This window comes from Theobroma cacao, chromosome 5 (assembly GCF_053813885.1).
Source record: "Theobroma cacao isolate CCN51 chromosome 5, ASM5381388v1, whole genome shotgun sequence".
In the NCBI taxonomy this organism is placed as follows: Eukaryota; Viridiplantae; Streptophyta; class Magnoliopsida; order Malvales; family Malvaceae; genus Theobroma; species Theobroma cacao.
Genome location: NC_142643.1, coordinates 12,009,572 through 12,027,489, shown reverse-complemented (window position 1 = coordinate 12,027,489; position 17,918 = coordinate 12,009,572).

The following is a 17,918-nucleotide window of genomic DNA, read 5'->3' as shown; positions in this document are numbered from 1 at the left end:
TATCTAAAGTCGAGTAAATTGAGACAATTAAAATATTCCATCTCAATATGTATTTCATAACATAAATATTCATTTCATTTAAATAATCAACATGGCTTATGAATATCTTAAAAGCTTGGCTCCTACCAAAAACATTCTCGGGAATACCTTGGCCGAGGCATCTAACCGAGTCCGCCAAGGCTATTACAAATTTTGTATACACGTAAACATATTTTTAATTTGAAAAAAACAGTCGTTCCTTGGCGTTAGCGAAGTTCATCATCACGAGGTGGTTCGGCGTGACGTGAACTCTAACCATACCTCAGGAGATACCCTACACGCCTCTACGACTGAGGTATGTATATAATCGGATTCTGTGCCCCTTTAATAGGCTGGTCCATAGAACTCGCCCACTGCAGCAAGCTAAACCCACCATACAATAAAAATTCAACAGCATGACATGGCAATTTTATCATTACCCAGCCTATCAAGGCAAACAACAGTTTATACATTTTCAACACAAATACCAATTCAGTCATTCATGCCAATATTGCCATAAGCCAATCAATTAGAACCATAAATTCACAATACATCAAATGGTTTCCAATTACTCTATTTTCAAAGCCATCATTCAATTTCAAGACAATTTATAACATCATTTCATTTAAACACATTTTGTTTATAAAACCTAAAAATTAACCATTTAAACTCATTTTCCATAAAATTCACAAAATCAAATAAAAAGACCACTTTAGATAATTAAAATAATGATAAGGTTACTCACTACTTCGGGAGTCGAATTTTTTTTTAGAGTACTCCGACTATCGATCCTCGGGTATAATTTCTTTGCCCTTATTGGAGGATTCACCACCTAAACATAATGCACAATCAAGCAATTTACCACATTGGTGCTAAACCGTTATAAAACTGTATGGATGCATGAAATGGAATGCAAATTGTTCGGATTATCGTCAAAACACGGTGTTCTACACAAATTCAATTGTGTACTTAAATAAAACGGTATTGGCCTAATTCGATCTATCACTTGATTAATTTGCCAATATGTCCAATTCAACTCCAATTAATTCCATTTTTCTTCCAATCCTCCAAACCATTAAACACAAGTCAAATAGCATAAAATTTAGCAAAATCATCTTCACATTTTCTCTTGGGAATTTCGGCCATGGTGGGTGCATCAACACTATGATTTTTCCTACTTGATTTTCTCACCGTAATTCATCATTTCCTAACCAATTCACTTGAAATAAAATCAAATCCACTATACACACTCTACATGGAAAATTCGGCCAATGATGGGTGATGGGAGAAAGTGAATTTTTCTTGTTGGCTTTTCATGCTACACATCACTAACTAACTAAAAACACTAAAATACATTGAAATCTAACCAAATCAAGCATCAAAACCTCCCTCTAAGTGTTCGGCCAGCAAGGGATTCATCATGATTTAATGTGATTCAACCATGGAAAATAAGAAAAAATGCTTAAGAAAGAGAGATCTCAAGCTTAAATTGAAAAATCTTACCTTTTTTCACTTGTTTCTTTGAATTTTCACACTTTTCCCTTGAATTTTTCCACCTAGGGTTTTGTTCTTTCTTTTTCTTGTTTTTCCTTGGTGAGGTCGACCATAATGAAGAGCAATGGGCTTGTTTTGTGCTAATTTATAAGGAAAATAATAAAGAAATAAAAGCTTGACACTTGTCACCTTACCATTGGTCCATTTTTAAATTCTTAACTATTAAGCTTTCCTTCTCCACCACATAAAATATTTCAATTATCCATAATATAAAATGTTAATGGATGAAATCTATGGGCATGACAAGTGTTGGGTGTGTAAAATTACAATTTTGCCCTTACGTGGTAAAATCACTATTTTTCCCTTATTCTCGAAAAAACGTCGAAATTAAAATTTTTCACTTCTCAAACTCAAATTATACTCCAAATGATCAATCTTAGTCAAAAATTTCATCCAACACTCACATCTTAACCTCGAGTGGCAAAATGACTATTTTGCCTCTAGGTCATGAAAATTCCATTTTGACTCTAAATCAATTCTCGAACTCTGAATCACCATATTAAATCATTCTGGGAATTTAAAATTCTAAATTTCATCTTAAAATCTTTATTTGGTCTAGTTCAAGGCTTAATTCAACTTAGTTGTACCATTCAGTACACTACCATCTTTTGACAATTTTTCGGGGCTTTCCAAGTATGCAAGCATATTATCAATCACATGAATGGCATGGCAAGTATTTTATAAGGTCGGGCTTGATATTGATGCACTATTTGGAAATTTTGTGATAGTAATGGGACTTACCAGGAATTTAACACTTAGTTCTTGCTTTGAAATTTGATTTTTCAAGGTAATTTGGTTGATTGCATTTCTGGTGATGGCTTTCAATTTGAGCATCTTCTGTAATAGGGTAGGTGTAATAATGAGTTTTTTTTTCTATGAAAGCAGTGATGAAAGAATCAATATGGTCAAAAACATCATCATCATTTTCTCCTTTATGTAGAGAGGTTCCATTTCAATAGAATACCCTAACTAATTTCTCATAAGCATCCTTCTTCAGACTCATGTATTCAAACCACCCCATTTCTTTTATATTTTCAACATATGGGAAACCCAAGTTAGTCTCAAACAACTCGAAATCAATCTCTCCCATTAGCAACTTTCCTAGAAGAAAACAATGTCTCAAACCTCTTTCTCTCATCATCTTGAGAAAACTTAATGTTGACGGGGTTTGGTGCTCTTTCTAATTTTTGATTTATGGATTTGGCAAACACTTTACTTTAGTTCTTTCTTGATATTTTGGGTGCCATTGAAGAAGTTTCAAGATCAAGGTTTTGGTTTAATGATGGTTTGAGGTTTGAGAATCAAGATGTTTTAACCCAAAGTATCCAACGTTTCAGTTGAACAACCTTTTCCCTTTCCATTTTTTTTTTAAAAAGGTTTCAATAGAATTTTCTTTTTATTTTTGCTTTGGATTTGCTAAAATGGGAATGAATTAGAAAAACGAACATATTTAAAACTTTTCTAATCCCTAAGTTTGTTTCACATAGAGCCGAAGAATTTTAAAGAAAAATTTCAAAGGAGAGAATGAAATGAAACTTGCTTTGAAAGAACGAAGCCTAATAATTTTTGAAACATTCTAACTTTTAAAATCGACTTTAAAAGTTCTTTTAAAATCAATTCTTGTGCCTTACTTTTCTTCTAAGGTTTCCAAAGTAATTGGTTTGAAATTGACTTTGTAGAAGTAAAAGGTTGATTCTTCATAAAAAAACAAATGTGCAAATGTGATGATTTATTCTTCCAAAGGGAATGAAAGGAAAAATCACAACAACTACACTAACAAGGTTTATATACATTTAAAGCAATTTGACTTACCTTGTTAACTCTATGATCCTTCTTTTGTACCTTGTCTTAGAAGGTTCATCAACATCAATTTCTCATGATTCTTGTTCTCTTTTGATGTGCCTACCAAAAATTAAAATCTTATGTTCTTTGGTATCCAACTGCCACATCCTTTTCTTAGGGGGAACATGACCTGTTCATCGGCCCAAACGAGCATAACTCTCTAGGCCCAAGCAAGCCTCTTACGATAACATCATTAAGCATTCATCATTACATGTGGAAACATCTTATAACATCCATTTACATACAAAATCATTATGCATGCATTCATAATACTCATTATATAATTAAGGAACTTATTAATTTAGTCATATAAGAAAGCATTTGATATATATATATATATCAAGAAGTGCCACTGCCACAGTGCACAATATCATTATCATTGACCACACCCTCTGGTGTTCATATAAGCTCCTTACATAACATTATCCATGTAAAATGCGAAACATAGGCTACATTAACATAACATGTTTGTAATCCATAAACTTAATCAAATCCATAAATATAAACATAAGACTAACTCATTAGCAGAACTTGACTGACCCTCTAGGCATCAAATGGCTATTAGACAGCTACCCAATAATGAAGACCAGACACTGGTATTCGCAACACTAGTTGTTATCAAAATGCTATCACTGATTTGCAACAAAATAAATGGGGAAAATAATGTGTGAGTCACAAAGTGTAATATCTCGTACTTTGATATGGTGGCTAATAAAGCTTATCGGATGCTAATTGGGGTTAATTAGAATGTTTAAAAGTGATGAAAGGTGAAAAGAGTATTTTAGGATAAAATATTTCGCACGCAAAGAAATAATAATAAAATAATAACATTTTTGTTGAAGAAGAATTTGTGAGATAAAAAGTGATTCGAAAGTGAATTGAAGCATAATAAGGTATTTTGTGTACCAAGGAGACAAGTGAAAATTTTTAAAATAAAATAATATTAAAATAGTAATATGGTCAATCTAAGTGGGGATGAGGAAGAACGAGAAAATTCAGAAGAAACATGAAGTTAGTGGGGCCCACGTGTTGTTATTAAATAAAACTAACTCGGGTAAAAAAATATTTTAAATATTATGGTGACACCGCGTTGGGATACAAACTTTATATTTCGTTTGTGCATGTGTAAAAGAAGATAATAGAAGGAAATTGGAATTAAAAAAATGTTGGAAGGACTAAATTAAAAAGGGAAGAACCTTGGAGGGCAAAATGGTAATTTTGCCATTAACTTGGTCAAAGCTTCCCAAGGAAGCTTTGACTCTTTTCTTTTTCAGCCATGACCATCCTTATCCTCTCCACCAAGATATTTTCTTCTTCTTCCTCATCCATCCCAACGCCATTTGCATGCTTCACCAAAAAAATCAAGTTTTTTCATTTTCTTTCCTTTCTCTTCTTACTTTTTTCTTCTCTTAACTTCTTAGGCCCTAAACCTACAGCATTTAACCCCAATTTGCAGCAGATCTAATGTCACGACTCGGTACTCTCCTCGAGCCCGTGACAACTATCGCGATGTCCTGATAGACATTCATCGCCCGGAATGTCGATCGGAACCTCGCAAGGCTTTAATATTAGTTTTCTCACCTCCCCTATGATCAACAGTTGTAAAATAACGTGTTTTGACAAGTTATAAACTATTTCCAAATCAAAACAATAGAAAAATAATTTTTGTCTCACAGGAGCATTTTCATCATTTTTCCACACTAATCTCGAAACCAATTAAAAATGTAGTATACGAGTAGAAAACACATATTTCATAATCAAATATATATTTAGATGTCTAAAACATTCATTTTAAACAAAACTATATCTATTTGAATATAAAAAAAAATTCAATAAAATATTCTATTTTCTTATAAAATAATATTTATAGAGTTACCGGTAAATAATTTTTGTAGCGTAAAAGCTAAATAAATTCATACATACTGCAATACAAATAACCAAAGTATAAAATTTAATTTACGGTGACACGTGGGCCCACGAATGACCAAACGTATCAAAAGAAATGAACCTATAGTTTTTGGATGATGCAAGTCCAACTGTAGTCCTCGACGATACCAGCTATCTACAATCTATTTTGAGCCTGAAATAGGTGGAAATGAGGGTGATGAGATTATAAAATCCCAGTGAGTAAACAAACATCATTTTAATAAGCTAAAGCCGAGTAAAATGAGACAATCAAAATATCCCATCACATTACATATTTCACAACTTGAAAATTCATCCCAACCCATGCAAACGGTTGTATTTCATTTAATTTCTCATTAAGGCTTATGACTTTCATAAACATTTGGCTCATGCCATCAAATAGTACTCGATGACACCTTGATCAGAGGCGTACACTCGAGCCCGCCAAGGCTGTTAAAAATTTCGTATACACGTAAAACATATTTTTATTTCGTTTTAAAAACACAGCCGTTCCTTGGCGTTAGTAGAGTTCATCATCACGAGGTGGTTCGACATGGCGTGAACTCTAACCATACCTCAAGAGATACCCTACGCGCCTTTCCAACTGAGGTATGAATATAATCGGATTCCGTGCCACACTAATAGGTTGGTCCACAGAACCCGCCCACTGCAGCAAGCTAAACCCACCATACAATAAAATTTGCAATAGCATGACATGGAAATTATTTTATTTTACAACTTCTCAAGGTAAATCAATAATTCGTGCATTTTTAGTACATTTAGCAATTCAACCATTCATGCCAATATTGCCATAAGCCAATCAATTAAAACCATAAATTTACAATATATCAAGTGGTCTCCAATTACTCTATTTTCAAAACCGTCATTCAATTTCAAGATAATTTATAAATTTATTTCATTTAAACACATTTTCCATAAAATTCACAAAATCGAATAAAAAGACCGCTTTAGATAATTAAAATGATGATAAGGTTACTCACTTGACAATTGCGGGATTTCTACGTCACTATTAATTCGTACTCATATAATTATTCCTATTTGCCAATCACCTACGTCGTTTGGCATGCTCCCATAACAAACTTTCCTAGCAACAATTTAAATCCAATATACTTAGTGCATCAATCCCACTCCTCTCTCTCATTCTATCATAAATCTACGTTTTTTATCCGCATTTCTTCCAATATTTTATCATTTAACTTAACACTCTCAACCAAATTATGCATCTAAATTCCTCCGACATCAATAATTCTTCACAACGAATCATTTAAAATTTCTTAACTTCAATCGAGCACTATTAGTAAATTTCACATTTTCTTCTTTACTTTAGTCCTATGACACCTCCAAATAAAATATTTAAATGTTGTATTAAACTAATTTAAATTTAATTCATATCACCAAATAACCAATGTATAATTAAATAAAATGAGCTAGCCTCCAAACAGTCCAATTTCACAATAAACCATGGAGAAGAGTAAAGCAATTTTACCAAATTAGGCTAGGTTAGCCCAAGTCTCCACCTTCTTTTTCTTTTGGACTTTTCTTCCTTTGTTGTTTTTGGATCCTTTTTCATGGACTCTTCCCATCTCTTTCTAATTGGGCCATGCCCATTCTTTCCTTATTGGGTCATGTCCATTTATATGCATATATGTAGACATATATATATATATATTTTTTTTTTCTTTTCTTTTCTTTTCTCTTCTCTTCTTTTCTTTTCTTTTCTTTTCTTTTCTTTTCTTTTTCCCTTCCTCTTCTCTCCAGTCAACTAGCAGCTTCTTGCTTGTCTTTCTTTTTCCTTTCTCACGTACAAGAGCTATCCATAATTTCCTCCTCTCTCTCCCTCTCACCGCCGGCCACAACTTCTTGTCTTTCAACCAAGAAATTTTCAATAGTTGGAGCTGCTCATATATACATCAAAATCAGCAGTTAAGTTGCTCTATTTCTCTTCAAAATCAGCAATTAAGCTGCTCTATTTCTCTTCAAAATCAACAGCTAAGCAATAGTTTGAAAGTTTTTGAAAAAGAATTCAAATACAAAGAAACCCTAAGGTGAGTAATGAGTTAGGGTTTATTTCTAATTTGTTGATGAAGGTCAATAATTGGATTTGTGGGCTGTTTTATTGTGGAGAGTTGTTTATTTATTTCTAGTGTGACTAGAGTAGTACAAATAAATGGCTAGTCAAATAGCAATTGGAAATTTGTTAGGAATAACTAGTAGAGCTTGATTTAGGAAATAGCTTTTAGAATTATATTTATGTAAATTGAGTTGGTTGTGATGGCATTGTGTGTGATAGGTTCCAACAAGACCCCACATCTCCATTTGGAGCATTAGTTGAAGTTAGAGTCGATCAAAACATCAACAAAGACCGGTGAATGAACTTGCATTAAAATGTTTTGGGATTAGGGCATATGTGTTTGATTAAATCCATTGAAATATTTTATGTCACGACCCAAAACTCCCATCGAGCTTGTGACAACCGCCGCGACATCTCGATAGGCACTCATTACCCCGAATGCCGATCAAAACCCTGCAAGGCTTAGCATCAGCTTCCCCATCTTCCCGATGAGCGACGGTTATTAAATCTCACATTTCAAGAAATCATAAGTCGTTTCTAAATCAAAACAATAAAATAGTATTTTTTTGGCTCACAGGGGCATTTTCATCATTTTTCTTCAAAAATACCGAAACTTGCCAAAAACATGGTATAAAAGATAAATATGTTCATACATACATTAAATCAGATAACTGAAGTATAAAATTACTTTTACAGTGACACATGGGCCCCCAACTGACCAAGAAGGTGTAGGGCTACGAACCCTTACTTTATAGGATGCAACTCCGAGATTAATTCTCGTCTTAATCAATTATCAACAAATTGTCCTGAGCCTAAAAAATGAATAGAAAGAGGGGTGAGCTTATGATTACATAATCCAGTGAGTAAACAGACATCATCTAAACTATCTAAAGGCGAGTAAATTAAGAAGAATTAAAATATTATTTTCCAATATATGTTTCATAACATGAATATTCAGTTTACTCAATTAATCAACATGGCTTATATATCTCACAAAACTTGGCTCCTGCCAAAATCATTCCCGGGGATGCCTTGGCCTATGCATCTGACTGAGACCACCCAAGCTATTAAATATCTTGACATCCGAAATTCTAGCCATGCCTTGGCATTGGCTGAGTCTCACTCTCACGTGGTGGTCCACGTGAAGTGCACTAAAAAAGCCCACCTCAGGAGATACCCTACGCACCTCTACGATCGAAGTGAGAATATAAAGGAGTTTACCGTGCCCCTCTAATAGGCTGGTCCACGGAACCCCGCCACTGTAGTAGCTAATCTTTATTTTATCTACCACCTGATTTATAAAATCCTTATCTGCATGACATGGCAATTTATCGCAATCTAGCTTCTCAAGGCTAAATACATAGTATACATAATTTTGATACAAATACCGACTTTGCCATTCACGCTCACGTATTGTTATAAGCCATATAATTTAAAACACAATTTATAACACAAACAGGCAGTCTCCAATTACTCTATTTTCAAAACCAGTATTCAATTTTTCAGAAAATTTATAAAATCACAATTTCTCATAAAATATCGCAATTTACCATTTAAACCCATTTTCCATAAAATCACAGAATTATATAAAACTATTCTAGATAATTAAGATGATAATAAGTTCACTCATAGTATTAGGAGTAGAAATACTCTTATTTTCACTCAGCGGGTACAGTCCTTTACCCGTATCCAATGGCTCACCACCTAGCCATAATTCATGACACATATTCCAATTAAATTGCGTCTAACAGTCACAAGCTAATTCAGGCTTGATATATATGCATGATATGAAATGAAAAATGCACGGGTAGCCATCTAGACCCAGTATTAGCCTAAGTCAATTTTTCATCCGATAAATTGGCTAATGCGTCCAATTTCACTCCAACTTGCTCCATTTCTTTTCCAATCCCTCAATTCACCAAGCACAACTAATTAACACACAATTAGGCAAAATTTATCTTCACTTTTCTTCTTGGAACTTTCACCAACAATGGTACGCTAACTCCATGATTTTTCCTACTTAATTTTCTCTCCATAATTCATTAATTCCTACACCAAAAACTATTATTTCTTAATCAAATCACCTAGAATAACATCCCATTCTTCCTCATTATTCACTTAGAGAATTCGGCTATTGATGGGCACCAAACCTTTGGTGGTTTTCTTTACTTGTTTTCATGCTACACATCATTAATCACCTTGAAATACCCCATACTTTGATATGGTGATAAATAAAGTTGATCGAATACAAATTGAAGTCAATTAAAATGTTTAGAAGTGATAAAAGACGAAAAGAGTAGTTTAGGATAAAATATTTCGCAAGTGAGAAAATAATAATAATTTTATCGAAAGAGAATTTGTGAGATAAAAGGCGATTTGGAAGTCAAGTGAGGCATAATAAGGTATTTTGGGTACCAAGGAGACAAGATTAAACTTTTTGAATAAAATAATATTTTACAAATAAAATAATATTAAAATATTAATATTTAGCCGGATATCGAGATCAGTCAAGAAGAAGGATCATATGGTTGATCCAAGTGGGGGAGAAGATGAGAAGCCCAACTTTATAAAAAAATATTTATCATGACATACATGTGATGGATAGCATGTTTGCATGCTAGGAAAGTCCAGAAAAATTTACAAAAGTCGGTATTGTACCTAAAGGTACAATAAAGTTGATTTAAGCCTCGAACTAGATCAAATAGAGAATTCACAATGAAATTAATAATTTTAAAGTCTCAGAATGGTTTAATATGGTGATTCGGAGTTCGAGGATCAATTTGGAGTCAAACCGAAATTTTCGTTATCTAGGGGCAAATTGGTCATTTGCCACTTGGGGACAAAATGGAAATTTTAGAAAAGATTTTTTTGGCCCCATTTGACTTATTGGAGTATAATTTGACTCATTGGAGTAAGATTTGAGGTTTAAAAGTGAAAAATTTTAATTACGGTATAATTTGGAGTAAAAGGGTAAAATGGTAATTTTACCAGCCCAGGGGCAAAATTATAATTTTCCACCACCAGGACATTTTCCAGCACATGGTCTTCATTTATCCTCATTTTGACCATTGACTAATTGTGTGGTGGAGATAAAAAAGATTAAAATTTTAAAAATTTTAAAAACGGGCCAATGACATGATGCCATGTGTCATACCTTTATTAATTTATTATTTTCCTTTTTAAAAGGCATAAAATCAGCCCATCTTCCACCCCATGGCTGGCCAAACCAGCAAGAAGAGAGAGAAAACAAAAACAAAACCCTAGAGAGAGAAAATCAAAGAAAAAGTGTGAATTTTCAAGGAAATTAAGTGAAAAAGGTGAGATTTTTTCTATTAAGCTTGAGTTTTCTTATTCCCAAGCATTTCTCTTTATTTTCCATGATTAAATTACATGTTTTCATGATGAATTCAATTCTGAAAAAATGGGTTAGGAGAGAGAAACTTGTTAGATTAATTTGATTTTAAGTTATGTTAGTGTTTTAAGTTAGTTTAGCATATTTAGAAACAAAACAACAAGAAAAGAACTTATTTTCTCCCACAATCATTAATGGCCGAATTTACCATGTGTTGAGTGAGGATAAATTTGATTTTGATTCTAGGAGAATTGGTTAAGAAATAATGAATTATGAGCCTAGAAAAATAATGAGAATTTTCAGAGCAAAAATACGAATTTTTACCCACTAGGGGTATTTTCGTAATTTGCTGTTGGGACTGATAATTTGCATTACACTGAGGGACATTAAGTTAATTTGGGTGCAATTGAGGTATAGAAACTGAAAAGAATTAAATTGGAGTTTAAACGAACCCGTTAGGAATTTAATCGGGTGATAACACGAATTAGGATAATACCGGATTTAGATAGTTACCAGTGCATTTTTGCATTCCATATCATGCATTGGTAGTCCAAATTAGTTTAATTTTGATTTAGTACCAACTTAGTGAAATTCTTGATTTTGTACTGTGTCAAGGTGGTGAGCCCTCCAATAAAGGCAAGAAAATTGCATCCGAGGACCAGTAGACAGAGTGCTTCGAAAGTCTGCATTCTAGACATAGTGAGTAAACTTATTATCGTCTTAATTATCTAGAGTAGTTTTATATAACTATGTGATTTTATGAAAAATGGGTTTAAATGGTAAATTGTTATATTTTAAGGGAAATTGTGATTTTATAAAATGATTTTATAAATTTTCTGAAAAATCGAATATTGGTTTTGAAAATAGAGTAATTGGAGACTGCTAGTTTGTGTTGCAAATTTATGGTTCTGAATTGAATGGCTTATGACAATAAATGAGCATGAATGGCTAAACTGATTTTGGTGTTATAATTATTTATACTGTGTATTCAGCCTTGAGAGGCTAGGTTGTGATAAATTGCCATGACATGCTAGAATGAATTTTATTGATTGGTGGATTATATATTAATTATTTACTGCAGAGGGGGTTCCGTGGACCAGCCTATTAGAGGGGCACGGTAAACTCCATTATATTATTACCTCGAACGGAGAGGCGCATAGGGTATCTCCTGGGGTATAGCTTAGGGTTCACTTCACGCCAAACCACCACGTGAAGGGGAACTCAGCCAACGCCAAGGAACGGCTGTATTTTTTTCAAACAAAAATATATTTTAAGTGTACACAAAATTTTAACAGCCTTGGCGGACTCGGTTAGATGCCCTGCGCAAGGTATCACCGAGTATGACTTTTGGCACGAGCCAAAGTTTTAAGAAATTCATAAGCCAAGTTGATTACTCGATTTTTATGGATTGATTTTATTTGGTTGAAATGAGTTGAATGGTAATGAAATTACAGTATGATGATTTATTTTAATTGTCTCCATTTACTCGACTTTAGATAGTTTAGATGGTATCTGTTTACTCACTGGGATTTTATAATCTCACCACCCTCATTTCCTCACATTTCAGGCTCAGGGAATTTCGTAGTTAGCTGACTTGAACAAGGACCTTCATTTGGACTCGAATCGGTAAAAGCTGTAGGTTTCCAGCTTCCAATGCATTTTGGATAGATATGGGCCCACGTGTCACTGTAAAAGAAATTTTATGCTTTGGTTATTTGCTTTATAGTATATATGAATATAATTATCTTTTACGCTATAAGAATTATGTACCGATAGTTTTATGAAAATTATTTTACAAGAAAATAGTTTATTTTATTGAATATTTTTATCATATTCAAATGGTCAAATTTTCACTTCAAATGAACGTTTTAGATACTTAATTTTTTTTAATCATTAAATATATATTTTCGGCTTACCTACTACATTTTTAGCAAGTTTCGAGGTTTTCGATAAAAATGACGAAAATGCCCCTGTGAGCAAAAAAAAAAAATATGTTATGTTATGATTTGGAAATGATTTGTAATCCTTCATATTTTGATTATTTGATAACTATTGCTCACCGGGGAAGTGCGAAAGCTGATACGAGAGCCTTGCGAGGTTTCGATCGACATTCGGGGTGAAGAATGTTTGTCGAGGCTTCGCAGTGGTGTCACGGGCTCGATGGGGAGTTCCGGGTCGTGACACACCTAAAAACACTAACATACCTAAAAATTAAACCAATCCAAGATAATTCTCTCTCCATACCCATTTTGACCAGCCATAAATTCATCATGAAAACATGTAATTTAACCATGAAAATTAAGGGAAAATGCATGGGTAAGGCAAATCACTAGCAAAATCAAAGAAATTTTACCTTTGCTTGATCAAATCCTTGAATTCCAACGCTTTTTCTTTGATTTTTCCCACCTAGGGTTTGTTCTTCCTTGGTTTCTCTTCTCTTCTGGTTTGGCTGATCACTATGGGAGAAATGGGCTGATTTTTTTGCCTTTTTTTTAAGAAATAATAAAATAATAAAAACATGACACATGGCATTTCCTCATTGGTTCAAATTTTAAATATTTGACTTTTAATTCTTTAATTCTCCACCACACATTTCTCATGTTTATCCATTTCCATGACGAATAAAATCCCTTGGTCTTGACAAGTGTCGGGGGTGAAAATTTACCGATTTGCCCCCGAGGTGGGAAAATTACCATTTCGCCCCTATACTCCAAATTATACCGAAATTAAAATTTTTCACTTCTAAACTTCAAATCATACTCCAATAAGTCAAATGGGGCCAAAAACATCTTTTCTAAAAATTCCTATTTTATCCTTAAGTGGCAAATGACCATTTTACCCCTGGATGTGAAAATTTCGGTTTCACTCCAAATTGATCCTCGAACTCTGAATTCCCATTTTGAGTCATCCCTGAATTGTGAAACTCTTAATTTCACCTTAAAATTCTTATTTGAACTAGTTTGAGGCTTAATCGACCTAATGATACCATTAGAGGCAATATCCTCTTTTAACGATTCCTCGAACTTCCTAAATATGCAAACATTCCATTGAGCATGTAAATGAAGTCGTAATTATTTTATAGAACAGCGTTTGACATTTTATTTGTTTTACTTTAAAATATGCATGGGAACAAGCCCTTAATGAAACGTTTTTGCATTGTGGCATGTGACCGTGATGAGTCCATGTGCTCCTATGTTATGTTGATATATATGTAAATATATATGATATGTATTGATAGTGATATTGTTTGTAATTATAACCGAGTGTGTACGGTGTGGGAGGCCACATGCCGGTACGGACAGATGATTCAAGCTATGTGTGGTGTGAGAGTGCACATGAGCTGATGATCGGTGGGTGGTGATTGTAGCTATGTGCGGTGTGGGAGTGCACATGAGATGATAATTAGTGGTGGTTTATATCCAGCTATGTTCAGTGTGGGAGGGCACATAATGTAAAACCCGACCCATAAATACATGTCATGACATACATGCACTGAGTAGTATGTTATTATGCTAGGAAAAGCACTTAAGAATAGACGAAACTCGGTATTGTACCTAATGGTACACTTGAGTTGATTTAACCTCGAACTAGTTTAAATAGGAATTGTAGGATGAAATTTAATATTTTATAGTCCAGGAATGACTAAAAATGATTGTTCGGAGTTCGAGGGTTCATTTGGGGTAAAATTAGAAATTTTGATATTCAAGGGCAAAATCGTTATTTTACCACCTAAGATAATAATTTGATCATGGAGTGAAATTTTTGACCAAGATTAACTATTTGGAGTATAATTTAATGATAGGAAGTGAAAAAGTTTAATTCTGGTGATTTTTGGAGTGTAGGGGCAAAATCGTAATTTTGCCACCCACGGACAAAATTTGAGATTTTGAGAGAATTTAGATCAAATTTGACAAATTGGAGAATGGTATGAGTATAAGGGATGAAAAATATGTCTATGGGCAATTTTTCAATTTTTTGGGCAAAAATGTAATTTTTCACTTTTACGGGGGTAAAAGTGTAAATTTCAAAAATTAGTCCACCGAGACTTTGGATGAGTCTGAGAATTTTATCTAAGCTATGAATATATGAGACAAGTGTATGGTGAAAATTTGGAAACAAATGGATGAAATTTTAAAAATGGGCCAATGGGAAAGTGACATGTGGCATTTTTTAATGAAATAATATTATTTTAATGAAAAGTCAGCCCATTTAAACCCAAATTTTGAGTGCTGGCCGGCCATAAGAAAGAACAAGAGAGGAAATAGAGAGGAAAGGAAGAAAAAAAGAAAAACCAAAGAGAAACAAGAAAATTCAAAGGGAAATTCGCGGTTTTCGACCGTTTACGCCTCTAACGGTAAGATTTTTCGATTTTAGCTTGATTTCTACCTTTCCTATGCCTTTATTTCCATTTAGCATGCTTGAGGAGAGAGATCAAAAAGTGATATCAAGGGCTGGACGAAATTCTAGGGGAGAGAAATTGAAATTTTTAGGTTTTGATTTTTAGTTAAATTGATAGTTTTAGTTAGTTAAATGTGTTTAGAAATTAAATTGGGCAAGAAATCATTAAATTTTCACAATACCCACTCTTGGCTGAATGCTCAATGCTGTACAATGATGATGAATTGATTTTATTCTAAGGGAAATGAAGAGAAAATGATGAAAAACGATTAAACGTGATAGAAAAACAAAGTAGAAAATTAACCGAGTTAATGTCCCATTTTTGGCCGAATTTTCCAAGGAAGGGAGTGAGCTGATTTTGTTGTTTTTAGAAGGTTATTGGCTGATATTTAATGGTTAGAAACGTTGGAGAGAGAATGGGATGATTTAGAGCTAAAATGGAGCGCGTTAGCAATTTATCGGGCAAAGTGCCAAAAATAGGTTAATACCGCGTTTAAGCCGTTTTAGGCTATTGCATTTCATACCATGCATTAGTATAGGATTTAAGTTAATTATATAGTGATTTAGCATCAATGTGATGAATTGTGTAAATTTTTGTAATGTGTCTAGGAGGAGAGCCTTCCGGAGAAGGCAAAGATGTCGTACCCGACGAGTAGTGATCGGGGCGCTTAGAAAGCTTTTAGTTTGTACAAACGGTGAGTAAACTTATTATTATTGTAAATTATCTAGAGTTTATTTTAAATGCCCTTTATGTATTTTATGAAATGAGAACGAGATTAAAACGGGATTTTTGATGTTTTAGGAATAAATGTGACAAATAAAAATATATTGTATTGATTATGAAATTGAGTAATTGGAGGCTACAAATTGACTTGAAAAATATATATTTTCCTAGGAATGGCTTATGAGAAATGAGTATATGTGGCTATATTTTGTGAATGCATTGGGAAATTTATGTAAGTTGTTTTACTATGCAGGCTGGATAAATAAATAAAAGCCACGTTATACTGTCGAAATTTTTTTAAAATTGGTGGGTTAGTCACTACAGTGACGGGTTTTCATGGACTACCTATTAGAGGGGTACGGTAAACCCAGTTATATAGTTACTCCGGTTGTAGAGGCGAGGAGGGTAACTCCCGGGGTAGTATTAGAGCTCACTTCACGTCGAACCCCCACGTGAATGTGTAACTCGGCCAACGCCAAGGGACGGCTGGTTTTAAAAATAAAAATATGTTTCACGTGTGAATATTTTAACACCCTTGGCGAACTCGGTTAGATGCCTCGGCTAAGGTATCCTCGAGGCTTAGTTTTGGCTTGAGCCTTGTTTTAATAAAAGACATAAGCCTTAACAACTATTTTGGTAAATTACAAATATTTTATGGTTTAAGAAATAAATTGAAAACATTATGAAATGGGTTGAAATTTGTTGTTTAAACTTGCCTCCATTTTACTCGCCTTTAGATATTTATGATAATGTCTGTTTACTCATTGGGATTGCAAAATCTCACCCAACTCCTTTCCACCCATTTCAGGTTCAGTATAGACTGTAGATAGCTGATCTCATCGAGGACTACCATTGGATCTGCATTTTCCAAATCGTAGGTTCACAGTCCTCTTTACTTTTGTTTATTCGGGGGCCCTCTTGTTATTGTAAATTAAATTAAATATTTTGGCTTACTGTATTTCAGTATGTATAAATTTATTTAGCTTTTACGCTATAAAAATTATTCACGTATAACTCTATAAATATTGTTTTATAAGAAAATAGAATATTTTCCTTAATATTTCTTTTATTTTCTTATTATATTCAAATAACCGTAATTTCGTTTTAAATGAAGATTTTAGACTTTTAAACTCATTTTGAATATGAATTATGTGTTTTGTACTTGTATATTACGTTTTAGCCAGTTTCAAAATTTTTGAGGAAAAAATGACCAAAATACCCCTGTGTGGCGAAAATTTTATTTTGATTGTTTTTGATCTAAAATAGTATATATTCTCTAAAAACTTGATATTTAACAATGATTGCTCACAGAAAAGGAAAGAAACTAATATGTAAGCCTTGTGGGGTTTCGGTTGGCATTCCGGATAATAAGTGTCAATCGGGACGTCACGGTGATGGTCATGGGCCTGAGGGAGGTTCCGGGTCGTGACACATAAGCTGAGGATTGTCGGGCGTATACATGCTTATATATATATATATATGCCATAGAGATGATCATATATGCTATGAAATTATTTGCATATGTTATGAAAAGGTTATGAAAATAATATGTGACTGCATTGAATATTGAGAAAACTTGATTATTGTCAATGTGCTTAATTTAATATACAATGTGGCATGAGTGGATTTTCCTTGTGGCAGTGAAAACCCCCTTAGATTTTATCTAGCCAAAATTTCGTTGCAGTGAGAATGCCTTTTTGTTGTGGTGAGAATCAATCTATTAGGCTTGACTTGCTTGAATTCTACTAAAGTTTTCACTCTTCAACTTCTTTGTTGTTCATGGATCCTTCATCATCAGGTGATTAAGCAACCAAGGGGTTGAATGAGGGGTTTTAATAAGAATTGAACTAAATTGCATTATTTTTTAACATAAGTGCATCATGATTTCTAAATTTTCCTTATCATTTGCTCGTTCCCTTCTTATGTTCACTCACTAGGTTTATACTCACACTTTTAAATTGCATGTTTTCAGATTCGTAGCTATTTGGGACCTAGCTTGAGGAGTCCACTCGTGTTCACCCTTGGTAGGTATT